The sequence below is a fragment of the Glandiceps talaboti genome, chromosome 9, assembly GCF_964340395.1.
Source record: "Glandiceps talaboti chromosome 9, keGlaTala1.1, whole genome shotgun sequence".
NCBI lineage: Eukaryota > Metazoa > Hemichordata > Enteropneusta > Spengelidae > Glandiceps > Glandiceps talaboti.
The window spans coordinates 6,115,288-6,131,494 of NC_135557.1; the positions used below are offsets into that span (position 1 = coordinate 6,115,288).

General features: G+C 27.6%; 1 long non-coding RNA gene across 1 annotated transcript; it reads left to right on the top strand.

Annotated features, from left to right (window-relative positions):
* Positions 1–2,526: 2,526 nt before the first annotated feature.
* On the top strand, positions 2,527–13,823 carry LOC144439704 (uncharacterized). Its single transcript, XR_013481142.1, has 4 exons — positions 2,527–2,600; positions 12,060–12,287; positions 12,634–12,787; positions 13,753–13,823. It is a non-coding gene; the product is annotated as an uncharacterized LOC144439704 (long non-coding RNA).
* The last annotated feature ends 2,384 nt before the right edge of the window (positions 13,824–16,207 follow it).

Here is a 16,207-nt window from a genome sequence, read left to right on the forward strand (position 1 = left end):
GGCCACTGTAAACTAGCTCTGAAAATATGTGCTGTGGTAACTCTGACACCTATCAGCTTTGTGATATATATATTGAGTACATATATTTTCATCAGAGCTACCTTGAGATCTTGTTAGTGACCCCATTCCCTTTCACTTTCCAGTCAGGCTTGGTTATCTACTCTCGTGTTTTTATACTTTTTCTCGTTATCCTTTCGCTTTATTTGAATGTATTTAGATCTATGGACTTTGATATTTAGCTCTGCTTAGTTTCAACACCTGGCTATCCTAAGATACATTCCAAAGATATGTTAAAGTCGAAGCTGCCTAGGTTACTCAAGGACATTATGCTTTGTTGTGCGCCTGTGCTCACAATTATAATAAAAGAGACCTCTATATGCATGGTAATTATGTTAATTAACATACAACCATGACATCTCATAGAATGTTAATCAGTTATTGTGATGGCTGTCATGGAAACCATTGTAAAGGGAGTATGGACGTAACCTATGTGTGATAGATAGTTCTTGCGAAACGGTCACTCCACAGTCACATGTAATCTAATATTCTATAAAAAGAATGGTAAAAATACAAAATATTGGCGGTATTAGGTATTTACTTATACTGAAAAAGTGTGACTGTCACCGGTTTCTGCTCCCAAAAACGATATCATGTTTGTGAGGAGAGGCAAGTAAATGCCATTATTTTGTATCATGACCTTCCTTGAATAAAATATTGGCCCACAAGTGATTGTGGTTGAAAAGCATTAGACGGTGGAGACGGTGGTACGTACGTCTCTGTCGCGACAGTGTTGTTTGCACTGAACTTCCTGGACTAAATATAAGCACTGATCAGCCGCTATAGGGTGTGATCGTACATTAAACCATACCTACTTTCTGAAGTGAATTCGGTTTGCTGAGTATTTGCGGTAAAATGTCGTTTCTCAAAATGGTATTTGGTGTTTTTATGGTGATTGCATGTATGTATATTCGGACCTGCCAGTGTAAGCGTGTGGAGGGAATCATAAACACGACGACCGTAAGTACTATTGCAATGTCTGTTTTTATTGGTAACACATTGCAGAATTTGGCGTGTTGTGTATGTATGTATGTATGTATGTATGTATGTATGTATGTATGTATGTATGTATGTAATTGTTAATGTTTTATACGTAACATAATCGCTGTGCCATTTAATGGATTGTATCATGACTAGGGTGAACATGACAGAGTGACCCGGTCGATTTCACACGGGTTATGACCCGCTTACATCGTCACATGCTAGGGTTAGTTCGACTGAGGAATCCAATCCTGGGATCCAATCAAGCGCTGTCTGACAGTACTCAGTTATTCAAATAGGACCTCTACCGATAGACTGCTATGAACTCTCCCGACAGACTGCAGAAAAATTGTACAGCTACTCGAAAATTATATTTCAACTCCTAGCTTCACATGCAAGTACGTTGTTTTGCTAATTTGAGTAAATATTACATAAATATATACCTTCAGATTATGTTAATCGCTCTCCGACGCCATATTTGATAACCGAAAACAATGAATCTATCTGGCATCCCAATAGAATGCGCGCGCATCAACCCCGATTCACAACCAAGTGTACACATTTGAACCGTTGTACACCATGATAAACCCGGATAATCAATCAGGTTCACCCACACAGTAACACAAAAGATGTTCTGGTTTGAACGCAACCCATTTGACTTTATTGGGAAAGAAAGAAAAAAATACTTGTGTATTTCCGATAACATGGCCTCAGAAGATTGGGTAGTTAGGACAGGATTTTATTTTATTTTGCTTTATCTGTGACTTTTTAAAAGTTTTTATTTTTAAAAAAGATACTATACTTTGACCCAAAAATAAACGGAATGTCGGTCAAAATTCACCTTATGAAATATGTACAGACATGACAGGGGAAAGAAACTTACGTACAGTAAGGTCCGCAAGACAAGGAATTTCTTAACTTTGTTTTTAAATTTAAAAAAATGAAACGTTTAGGGTCTGTGGTTTAAACTAGGGTCGGTCGGGTTATCGGAAGCAAACGATTCTTTACTTAATTTTTGTTTTATATGACGATTTTATCTCTTTTTGTTTACTCAAGGATTGGGAATGCTTAACAGCTTATTGCTTCTTATCAGACATTGCAAGATTTCGATTTCATTAACAATATCCTGTTGTAAGTAAAACAGTTACTTAATTTTTCACAATTTGGACAAAGAGACGATGTTATAGGCTCAAGTAGATTGATTTTTATGAGCAATCATTATTAATGTTCTCAGTTATCCAAGTATGAATTAGTAATGAGACAGAGAACATTTAACAGAATGTAAACTGAATGCCTATGTAGTAAGGACAAAACATGGTTTGTTCCAACACCCATTTACAGAACACAAAACACTGAACTAATATGCATATTATGTACAATTCTTAATATGATTGTTACTTCCCTTCAGTGAATTAAAATTGCAAAATTCTGAACTAATATGCATATTATGTACAATTCTTTTAAAATATCACCTTCGTTTACTTCCAGAAATATGCAACCCAAAACATATACTCTTGTACACTAATGATAGTTGGAATGAACTCAATAAAGGCAACATTGAGGTAAGCTACTTTTTGGGTATACAAACTGTGCATACTCAGTTTTATATTATTGCACTACATCAGCACTTCTAGTTTTATTATTTCATTTTGAATATCCAATTATATCATTTCAGTACACTTGCATATTCAGTCCTGTTATTTCAGTATATTTGTATATTCAGTCCTGTTATTTCATTAAACTTGTATTTCAGTTCTGTTATTTCACTACATTGTATATTAAGTTCTGTTATATCAATACATTTGTATATTTAGTTCTATTATTTCAGTATATTTGTTTATTCAGTTCTATTATTTCAGTATATTTGTATATTCAGTTCTATTATTTCAGTATATTTGTATATTCAGTTCACTTATATCAATACATTTCTATATTCAGTTCTATTTCAGTACATTTTATATTGAGTTCTATTATTTCACTACATTTCTATATTCAGTTCTATTATTTCACTACATTTGTATATTCAGTTCTATTATTTCAGTACATTTGTATATTCAGTTCTATTATTTCAGTACATTTGTATACTTATTTCTGTTATTTCAGTACATTTGTATATTCAGTTCTGTTATTTCACTACATTTGTATATTTAGTTCTGTTATTTCACTACATTTGTATACTTATTTCTGTTATTTCAGTACATTTTTATATTTAGTTCTGTTATTTCACTACATTTGTATATTTAGTTCTGTTATTTCACTACATTTGTATACTTAGTTCTGTTATTTCACTACATTTGTATACTTATTTCTGTTATTTCAGTACATTTTTATATTCAGTTCTGTTATTTCAGTACATTTTTATATTCAGTTCTATTATTGTATATTTATATATTAAATTCTGTTATTTCACTACATTTGTATACTTATTTCTGTTATTTCACTACATTTGTATATTCAGTTCTATTTCTGTATATTTGTATATTTAGTTCTGTTATTTCACTACATTTCTATATTCAGTTCTATTATTTCAGTACATTTGTATATTCAGTTCTGTTATTTCACTACATTTCTATATTCAGTTCTATTATTTCACTACATTTGTATATTCAGTTCTATTATTTCACTACATTTCTATATTCAGTTCTATTATTTCAATATATTTGTATACTTATTTCTGTTATTTCACTACATTTGTATATTCAGTTCTATTTCTGTATATTTGTATATTTAGTTCTGTTATTTCACTACATTTCTATATTCAGTTCTATTATTTCAGTACATTTGTATATTCAGTTCTGTTATTTCACTACATTTCTATATTCAGTTCTATTATTTCACTACATTTGTATATTCAGTTCTATTATTTCACTACATTTCTATATTCAGTTCTATTATTTCACTACATTTCTATATTCAGTTCTATTATTTCACTACATTTCTATATTCAGTTCTGTTATTATAGTACATTTGTATATTCAGTTCTATTATTTCACTACATTTGTATATTCAGTTCTGTTATTTCAGTACATTTGTATATTCACTTCTGTTATTTCAGTACATTTCTATATTCAGTTCTATTATTTCAGTACATTTCTATATTCAGTTCTGTTATTTCACTACATTTGTATATTTAGTTCTATTATTTCACTACATTTGTATATTTAGTTCTGTTATTTCACTACATTTGTATATTCAGTTCTATTATTTCAGTTCATTTTTATATTCAGTTCTATTATTTCAGTACATTTTTATATTCAGTTCTGTTATTTCAGTACATTTCTATATTCAGTTCTATTATTTCAGTACATTTCTATATTCAGTTCTGTTATTTCACTTCATTTGTATATTTAGTTCTATTATTTCACTACATTTGTATATTTAGTTCTGTTATTTCACTACATTTGTATATTCAGTTCTATTATTTCAGTTCATTTTTATATTCAGTTCTATTATTTCTGTATATTTATATATTCAATCCTGTTATTTCACTACATTTGTATAGTCAGTTCTGTTATTTCACTACATTTGTATAGTCAGTTCTGTTATTTCACTACATTTGTATAGTCAGTTCTGTTATTTCACTACATTTGTATAGTCAGCTCTATTATTTCAGTACATTTGTATAGTCAGTTCTGTTATTTCACTACATTTGTATAGTCAGTTCTATTATTTCAGTACATTTGTATAGTCAGTTCTGTTATTTCACTACATTTGTATAGTCAGTTCTATTATTTCAGTACATTTGTATAGTCAGTTCTGTTATTTCACTACATTTGTATAGTCAGTTCTATTATTTCAGTACATTTGTATAGTCAGTTCTGTTATTTCACTACATTTGTATATAAAGTTGTGTTATATTAATACATTTCTATATTCAGTTCTCTTATTTCAGTATATTTGTATATTCTGTTCTATTTCAGTATATTTGTATATTGAGTTCTATTATTTCAGTACACTTGCATATTCAGTTTTATTATTTCAGTACATTTTTATACTCATTTCTGTTATTTCAGTATATTTGTATATTCAGTTCTATTATTTCAGTATATTTGTATATTCAGTTCTATTATTTCACTACATTTGTATATTTAGTTCTGTTATTTCACTACATTTGTATATTCAGTTCTATTATTTCAGTATATTTGTATATTCTGTTCTATTTCAGTATATTTGTATATTTAGTTCTGTTATTTCACTACATTTGTATATTCAGTTCTATTATTTCAGTTCATTTTTATATTCAGTTCTATTATTTCAGTACATTTTTATATTCAGTTCTGTTATTTCAGTACATTTCTATATTCAGTTCTATTATTTCAGTACATTTCTATATTCAGTTCTGTTATTTCACTTCATTTGTATATTTAGTTCTATTATTTCACTACATTTGTATATTTAGTTCTGTTATTTCACTACATTTGTATATTCAGTTCTATTATTTCAGTTCATTTTTATATTCAGTTCTATTATTTCTGTATATTTATATATTCAATCCTGTTATTTCACTACATTTGTATAGTCAGTTCTGTTATTTCACTACATTTGTATATTTAGTTCTGTTATTTCACTACATTTGTATATTTAGTTCTGTTATTTCACTACATTTGTATAGTCAGCTCTATTATTTCAGTACATTTGTATAGTCAGTTCTGTTATTTCACTACATTTGTATAGTCAGTTCTATTATTTCAGTACATTTGTATAGTCAGTTCTGTTATTTCACTACATTTGTATATAAAGTTGTGTTATATTAATACATTTCTATATTCAGTTCTCTTATTTCAGTATATTTGTATATTCTGTTCTATTTCAGTATATTTGTATATTGAGTTCTATTATTTCAGTACACTTGCATATTCAGTTTTATTATTTCAGTACATTTTTATATTCATTTCTGTTATTTCAGTATATTTGTATATTCAGTTCTATTATTTCAGTATATTTGTATATTCAGTTCTATTATTTCACTACATTTGTATATTTAGTTCTGTTATTTCACTACATTTGTATATTCAGTTCTATTATTTCAGTATATTTGTATATTCAGTTCTATTATTTCACTACATTTCTATATTTAGTTCTATTATTTCACTACATTTGTATATTCAGTTCTATTATTTCACTACATTTCTATATTTAGTTCTATTATTTCACTACATTTGTATATTTAGTTCTATTTTTTCACTACATTTGTATACTTATTTCTGTTATTTCACTACATTTGTAGATTCAGTTCTGTTATTTCACTACATTTGTATATTCAGTTCTGTTATTTCACTACATTTGTATATTCAGTTCTGTTATTTCACTACATTTGTATATTTAGTTCTGTTATTTCACTACATTTGTATATTCAGTTCTATTTTTTCACTACATTTGTATATTTAGTTCTGTTATTTCACTACATTTGTATATTCAGTTCTGTTATTTCACTACATTTGTATATTTAGTTCTGTTATTTCACTACATTTGTATACTTAGTTCTGTTATTTCACTACATTTGTATATTCAGTTCTGTTATTTCACTACATTTCTATATTCAGTTCTGTTATTTCACTACATTTGTATACTTATTTCTGTTATTTCACTACATTTCTATATTCAGTTCTATTTTTTCACTACATTTGTATATTTAGTTCTGTTATTTCACTACATTTGTATATTCAGTTCTGTTATTTCACTACATTTGTATATTTAGTTCTGTTATTTCACTACATTTGTATACTTAGTTCTGTTATTTCACTACATTTGTATATTTAGTTCTGTTATTTCTGTATATTTCTATATTCAGTTCTGTTATTTCACTACATTTGTATACTTATTTCTGTTATTTCACTACATTTCTATATTCAGTTCTATTTTTTCACTACATTTGTATATTTAGTTCTGTTATTTCACTACATTTGTATATTCAGTTCTGTTATTTCACTACATTTGTATATTTAGTTCTGTTATTTCACTACATTTGTATACTTAGTTCTGTTATTTCACTACATTTGTATATTCAGTTCTGTTATTTCACTACATTTCTATATTCAGTTCTATTTTTTCACTACATTTGTATATTCAGTTCTGTTATTTCACTACATTTGTATATTCAGTTCTATTATTTCACTACATTTGTATATTCAGTTCTCTTATTTCACTACATTTGTATATTCAGTTCTGTTATTTCACTACATTTCTATATTCAGTTCTATTTTTTCACTACAATTGTATATTCAGTTCTGTTATTTCACTACATTTCTATATTCAGTTCTATTTTTTCACTACATTTGTATATTCAATTCTGTTATTTCACTACATTTGTATATTCAGTTCTGTTATTTCACTACATTTGTATATTCAGTTCTGTTATTTCGCTACATTTGTATATTCAATTCTGTTATTTCACTACATTTGTATATTCAGTTCTATTACTTCAGTACATTTTTATTTTCAGTTCTGTTATTTCAGTACTTTTGTATACTTATTTCTGTTATTTCACTACATTTGTATACTTATTTCTGTTATTTCACTACATTTCTATATTCAGTTCTATTTTTTCACTACATTTGTATATTCAGTTCTATTATTTCAGTACATTTCTATATTCAGTTCTATTATTTCAGTATATTTGTATATTCAGTTCAATTTCAGTATATTTGTATATCGAGTTCTATTATTTCAGTACACTTGCATATTCAGTTTTATTATTTCAGTACATTTTTATACTTATTTCTGTTATTTCACTACATTTGTATATTCTGTTCTATTATTTCAGTATATTTGTATATTCAGTTCTGTTATTTCAGTACATTTCTATATTCAGTTCTATTATTTCACTACATTTGTATATTCTGTTCTATTATTTCACTACATTTGTATATTTAGTTCTATTATATCAGTACATTTTTATATTCAGTTCTATTATTTCAGTACATTTTTATATTCAGTTCTATTTCTGTATATTTCTATATTCAGTTCTATTATTTCAGTACATTTGTATACTTATTTCTGTTATTTCACTACATATATTAAGTTATATTTTATCACTACATTTCTATATTCAGTTCTATTATTTCACTACATTTCTATATTCAGTTCTGTTATTTCACTACATTTGTATATTTAGTTCTATTATTTCACTACATTTCTATATTCAGTTCTATTATTTCACTACATTTGTATATTCAGTTCTATTATTTCACTACATTTGTATATTTAGTTCTGTTATTTCACTACATTTGTATATTCAGTTCTATTATTTCAGTTCATTTTTATATTCTGTTCTATTACTTCAGTACATTTTTATATTCAGTTCTGTTATTTCATTACATTTGTATACTTATTTCTGTTATTTCAGTACATTTCTATATTCAGTTCTATTATTTCACTACATTTGTATATTTAGTTCTATTATTTCACTACATTTGTATATTTAGTTCTGTTATTTCACTACATTTGTATATTTAGTTCTGTTATTTCACTACATTTGTATATTTAGTTCTGTTATTTCACTACATTTGTATATTTAGTTCTGTTATTTCACTACATTTGTATATTTAGTTCTGTTATTTCACTACATTTGTATATTTAGTTCTGTTATTTCACTACATTTGTATATTCAGTTCTATTATTTCAGTACATTTTTATATTCAGTTCTATTTCTGTATATTTATATATTCAATCCTGTTATTTCACTACATTTCTATATTCAGTTCAATTATTTCACTACATTTGTATATTTAGTTCTGTTATTTCACTACATTTGTATATTCAGTTCTATTATTTCAGTTCATTTTTATATTCAGTTCTATTACTTCAGTACATTTTTATATTCAGTTCTGTTATTTCATTACATTTGTATACTTATTTCTGTTATTTCAGTACATTTCTATATTCAGTTCTATTATTTCACTACATTTGTATATTTAGTTCTATTATTTCACTACATTTGTATATTTAGTTCTGTTATTTCACTACATTTGTATATTTAGTTCTGTTATTTCACTACATTTGTATATTCTGTTGTTATTTCAGTATATTTGTATATTCAGTTCTATTTTTTCACTACATTTGTATATTTAGTTCTATTATTTCACTACATTTGTATATTTAGTTCTGTTATTTCACTACATTTGTATATTGAGTTCTATTATTTCAGTACACTTGTATATTCAGTTCTATTATTTCAGTACATTTGTACATTCAGTTCTATTATTTCAGTACATTTGTATATTTAGTTCTGTTATTTCACTACATTTGTATATTGAGTTCTATTATTTCAGTACACTTGTATATTCAGTTCTATTATTTCACTACATTTGTATATTGAGTTCTATTATTTCAGTACATTTGTATATTTAGTTCTATTATTTCAGTACATTTCTGTATTCAGTTCTATTATTTCACTACATTTGTATATTCAGTTCTATTATTTCAGTACATTTGTATATTTAGTTCTATTATTTCAGTACATTTGTACATTCAGTTCTATTATTTCAGTACATTTGTACATTCAGTTCTATTATTTCAGTACATTTGTACATTCAGTTCTATTATTTCAGTACACTTGCATATTCAGTTTTATTATTTCAGTACATTTTTATACATATTTCTGTTATTTCAGTTTATTTGTATATTCAGTTCTGTTATTTCACTACATTTGTATATTCAGTTCTGTTATTTCAGTACATTTCTATATTCAGTTCTATTATTTCACTACATTTGTATATTCTGTTCTATTATTTCACTACATTTGTATATTTAGTTCTATTATATCAGTACATTTTTATATTCAGTTCTATTATTTCAGTACATTTTTATATTCTCAGTTCTATTTCTGTATATTTATATATTCAATCCTGTTATTTCACTACATTTGTATATTGAGTTCTATTATTTCAGTACATTTGTATATTTAGTTCTGTTATTTCACTACATTTGTATATTCAGTTCCATTATTTCAGTTCATTTTTATATTCAGTTCTATTATTTCACTACATTTGTATATTTAGTTCTGTTATTTCACTACATTTGTATATTTAGTTCTGTTATTTCACTACATTTGTATATTGAGTTCTATTATTTCAGTACATTTGTATATTTAGTTCTGTTATTTCACTACATTTGTATATTCAGTTCTATTATTTCAGTTCATTTTTATATTCAGTTCTATTATTTCAGTACATTTTTATATTCTGTTCTATTTCAGTATATTTGTATACTTATTTCTGTTATTTTAGTACATTTTTATATTCAGTTCTATTATTTCAGTATATTTGTATATTTAGTTCTGTTATTTCACTACATTTGTATATTTAGTTCTGTTATTTCACTACATTTGTATATTCAGTTCTATTATTTCAGTACAGTTGTATATTCAGTTCTATTATTTCAGTACATTTGTATATTCAGTTCAGTTATATCAGTACATTTGTATATTCAGTTCTATTATTTCAGTACATTTGTATATTCAGTTCTATTATTTCAGTACATTTGTATATTCAGTTCTATTATATCACTACATTTGTATATTTAGTTCTATTATTTCAGTACATTTGTATATTCAGTTCTGTTATATCAGTACATTTGTATATTCAGTTCTATTATTTCACTACATTTGTATATTCAGTTCTGTTATTTCAATATATTTGTATATTCAGTTCTATTATTTCAGTACATTTGTATATTCAGTTCTATTATTTCAGTACATTTGTATATTCAGTTCTATTATATCAGTACATTTGTATATTCAGTTCTATTATTTCAATATATTTGTATATTCAGTTCTATTATTTCAGTACATTTGTATATTCAGTTCTATTATTTCAGTACATTTGTATATTCAGTTCTGTTATATCAGTACATTTGTATATTCAGTTCTATTATTTCAGTACATTTGTATATTTAGTTCTATTATATCAGTACATTTGTATATTCAGTTCTATTATTTCAGTATATTTGTATATTCAGTTCTATTATTTCAGTATATTTGTATATTCAGTTCTATTATTTCAGTACATTTCTGTATTCAGTTCTATTATTTCAGTACATTTGTATATTCAGTTCTATTATTTCAGTACATTTGTATATTCATTTCTATTATATCAGTACATTTGTATATTCAGTTCTATTATTTCAGTATATTTGTATATTTAGTTCTGTTATATCAGTACATTTGTATATTCAGTTCTGTTATTTCACTACATTTGTATATTTAGTTCTGTTATTTCAGTATATTTATATATTCAGTTCTATTATTTCAGTACATTTCTATATTCAGTTCTATTATTTCACTACATTTGTATATTTAGTTCTGTTATTTCAGTACATTTGTATATTCAGTTCTGGTATTTCAGTACATTTGTATATTCATTTCAATTATTTCAGTACATTTGTATATTCAGTTCTATTATTTCAGTACATTTGTATATTTAGTTCTGTTATATCAGTACATTTGTATATTCAGTTCTGTTATATAACTACATTTGTATATTTAGTTCTGTTATTTCACTACATTTATATATCCAGTTCTGTTATTTCAGTATATTTGTATATTCATTTCTGTTATATCACTGCATTTGTATATTCAGTTCTGTAATTTCAGTATATTTGCATATTAATTTTTTCAATATATTTGAATATTTAGTTTTGCTATTTCAGTACCTGTGCATAAATTATCGCGATTGCATGTGCAACCACAAATATTATGTATTTATACATTAAGTGCGTTGATATACAAAACATACCATAAGGTCATATACTACACACAGTTGGAAGACGAGAATGGTTTAATGTTCTGGTTTATATTCGTCCTAAAGAAAAAGAAAAATCTTAGGAAATTACAAATCCACTTCTATAAATAAGCCCAGTTTGGCCTAGACCTATTTAAATGGCATACCTCAACCATTGTATATAACCCCTTCAATTGCCATGATTTATAAAAAAAAATAAAATTCATTCAAAGACGGCTAACTTATCATTGTGAGATCGACTTAAAAATCGTATAATATATTTCATTCATTGTTTCATTATAGAAGTGCACCGAGAGAGAAGCCCTGTTGAAAGTTGAAAATAATCAATTTATCAATTTAACCGACGCATACCCCTGGTCTGGATGCAGGCGAGATAATATTTCTCAAAATGATGATTTATACAAATACACTGATAATGGAGAAATATTTAATTGTAATGGAGGACGGTCTTTTAAGTCAGTCAGTCCTAGGATTTGGTACTTGGCTGTCAGTAATTGCTATGCTGAACAGGTATGTACTCATATTTGTGTTCTTCGAACATTGTTATCTGATTACAGACTACCAACATTACTAATCACAACAAGAAACACACTTATACAACACATATACTGATATAAGTAACCCATAAAAAACAAGAATTCCTATAACAGTACATACATACATACATACATACATACATACATGTACATACATACATACATACATACATACATACATACATACATACATACATACATACATACAAACATACATACATACATACATACATACATACATACATACATACATACATAAATCACATATTTAAGGTAGTATGCAACTTTTAATATGTTCTGTTTTCGATCTGATTAAACAGCCAGGTTTGATTCTACGATATAATATATCTTTAACAAATGGCGACTTACCAGACGATGGTGATGGAGCATGTGGCCATGGATACTCCGATGATGTTAATGATGATGGTGGTGGTGGTGGTGGAATTTGTCGATCCGACTCGGTTTCAGGATCAGGTATCTAAGACTTTGAAAACAAACTGTCGATAGCCATCGGTGTTTCCTAACGCTAAGCATACTGTGAACTAAATTCTTCCATATGTGTTTGTAAACATATATTTGCTAATTAATGTTTAATCCTACACAACTGACTTAACATGATTTTAGGAACATCTACTAAACGGTCAACATTGTACTCAAAAGAACAACTATGAACGTATTACAGTACAAGTTCTCTTTAAATCTAACAAGCGACCTATAGCTCAGAATAGCTCCGCTGTTATTGTATTTTATTTTTTATTTTGGTAACATGTAGAAGTGGTTCAGTTGTTAATCTTTTCAGTATGCAGTTTTGTTTTAGCGATGTAATAAAGTGGTTAGTGGTTTTATATGATGAATCACTATAAACACACACTTTACACAGAAAGTTGGTAAAATATTGTACCTTTATATTATTTTCACCATTTTACAACAAATCTACAGTTCTGAAAATTACACAAAATCTCAAAAAAACAATGACTGGGAAATGCACAAAAAAGGATTTTTTGAGGTTGGCTATACATAATTTCAGTGTCTTACAGGTTTAACCTTGGAAAATTTTAATGATGAATGAAATAAAGTAGGGATCTAAACTAATTTTGAAGCAATTCGAATTCGAATTTCAATTTTCTAACAAACTAATCTGTAGGAAGGATGAAGTCCACGTTTGACTGTATAGAACAATTAAGGGTTTGTTTGGTCTTTTGTTTGTTTGTTTGTTTGTTTGTTTGTTTGTTTGTTTGTTTGTTTGTTTGTTTGTTCTTGAGGGATCTTACTAAGGAATAAGGGTGCAGCTAATGTGACGTCCGGTTGTGATTTGTGCTTTGGATTTCGACGAATTAATTAATATATATTATTAAATGTTTAAGCACATTAGAGGAGACGATTGTAACTTCATTTTCCCTATATATCTACATATATGTATTTGTTGTTTCTATTTACAGGATATATCGGACCATATATTGGACGACCTTCCCTTATCTTGATCGGATACCTTATCTTCTTACTATCGGCATGTAAATAGATTGATAAAGTATCCCATACTGTTCTCATGAAGTTAGCATTCTAGATGCCTTTCATTTTTATACATCCATTTTGCGTAAGTGTTGATACTGCTATATATACCCTTGCCCTTGTTCGAATGAGGGCGCTAGCACAGTTAGATACAGTGTATGGTATAGTGCGCTATCGTTTGTAACTAATGATATCAAAAGCATTCACATTTTCCATTGGGGAGAACCGGCAAGATATATAGCAATTGACATCTTATTTTAAATCATAATTATATAAATCAGTAATCCCATATTATATTGAATTGTCATATTAAGAATGTTTAGTATGTCCAGAATTTTCATGATTTTTTTTTAGCACCCCCCCCCCTCATCCGCAACGGGTTGCTATTACAATGGGCTCGTCTGTTCGTCCGTGCATGTGTCCGTCCATCCACGATATGCAAATTAGGTGTAAAAATATGAATTTTGGTCACAAACTTGTCTCAAAAAAATGTGTGGTCAATTAGTGAAATTTAGTGAGATGTTTGTAGAAGTGTTATTCTGCAGATTTTGTTCCAAACATTTTGACGCAATTGGCCCTAGAAACAACCACATATTCGTATATTTTGCTAAAATAACAACATCATATTGCAGGCAAATAAGAAACCATTCAAAAAATGTAAGCACAAATCCCTAGCAACCATGACCACGGCCATAGCAACAACCAAGAGAGGGTGTATATCACAAATATAAGAGGGATTCTTAGACAAGTGAACACTTAAAAAGTGTATGCAAATATGCCTAGGAACTAGACCACGCAAATAGCAAAAGTTAAATGATCACATACATTGCACACGGCTCAATTATTTTGAACGTTAACATAAAACATTTAGATATACTTCTCTGTGGTTAAACGTCATCACAAAATTTCAGTATTTCAATCTATAAGTTCAGTATGTATTTTTATACTTAGACGTATCTAATCAGTTGTTCTTTCTGAAATCAAAAGTAGACTGGAACCATCTGGGTTATAGAAATGTGTCCTCAAATTCTTGTAACGCCTTTAAACATGGCAGAAACTGTCGCCCACCATTCTTTTCTATTGCTTTCCTCTGGATTTGTTACACCTTAACCATACAAAATATAAGTATAGATGTATACCTTCTAAGTTAACAACAGACTTTCATTTATTCAAAATGAAGAATGAATATATAGTATTGCTTACAAAAGCTAAATTGTACAATAACAATAGGACAGTATTGTGATGAGCTGTCAGTAAACCTTTCTTGAATACACAATACATGATGACGTCGATGTTAATAGATGTTAATATATGACTTAGTGGAGTAGTGTGTCGTTTTGAGTAAAGTATTGATAGTTATGTGTTATATTCGAGTCTGTTGACCGATTGTTACAAATATACATATATAATTGTTTTGCCGTCAAACAACGAGTGTATGCACGGCCTATTTTCTATTATGACATGGGTTAAATGTAAATAGCATATGTTTTCACATCAAAACAACTTTTTTTTCTGTTGAAAGTGTGAATATATAGAGTTTTATCTATCTGACAGATGAAACATCTTTGTTTTTTACATCATGGAAATAAAGTTAGCTGTGTTATATTGTGTACACTTTGTTTATTGTTGTCATTTCTTGTTAACATTATGAAAACACCACCCCAGCCCCACCACAACGGCCACACCACCACCACCACCACCCCTTCCACCAATAAACAAGTTAATGTCCATCGCGGTTTAGACATAATAACTTTTGGGACTATGTTGACAAAGTAACATATATACATTACTATCATTATCAATGTACATATGTATATGTATTATAATTGTGTTTAATATTATACATGCCAACATGTCACACCATTTGAAACATAAATTATACTGTTTTGATTTTGCTAATTTTATTTTAAAATATGATATTATTTCATTGATTGAAACGTGGACAGACGATGTAAACTCCTTTAAGTATAATTTTCCAGGTTTTACAGTTTTCAGTTCAGTCAGATCAAGGAAAGCAAGTAAAGGTAGATATTCAGATGGAGTTTGTGTAATAGTAAGAAATAAATTTATAGAAAAAAAACTCTACATATTAAAAATAATTTATTTGATACTATTTGCCTTCTTTTTGATGAAAGTATGTTTGAGTTAGATAACGATGTACTCTTGTGTTCAACATATATATCACCACAGTATTCGTCAACGTACAACACTTTGCCTTCTCGAAATGGTATAGAATTACTTGAGAATTCGATTTCTAATATTTTATCTGACGTACCCGATGTTTATGTAATTCTTTCTGGAGATTTCAATGCTCGCACAGGCAGAGATTTTGATTATATTATCGACGATAGTTCATCGCATGTTATTGGAGATTCTGTATTGTAT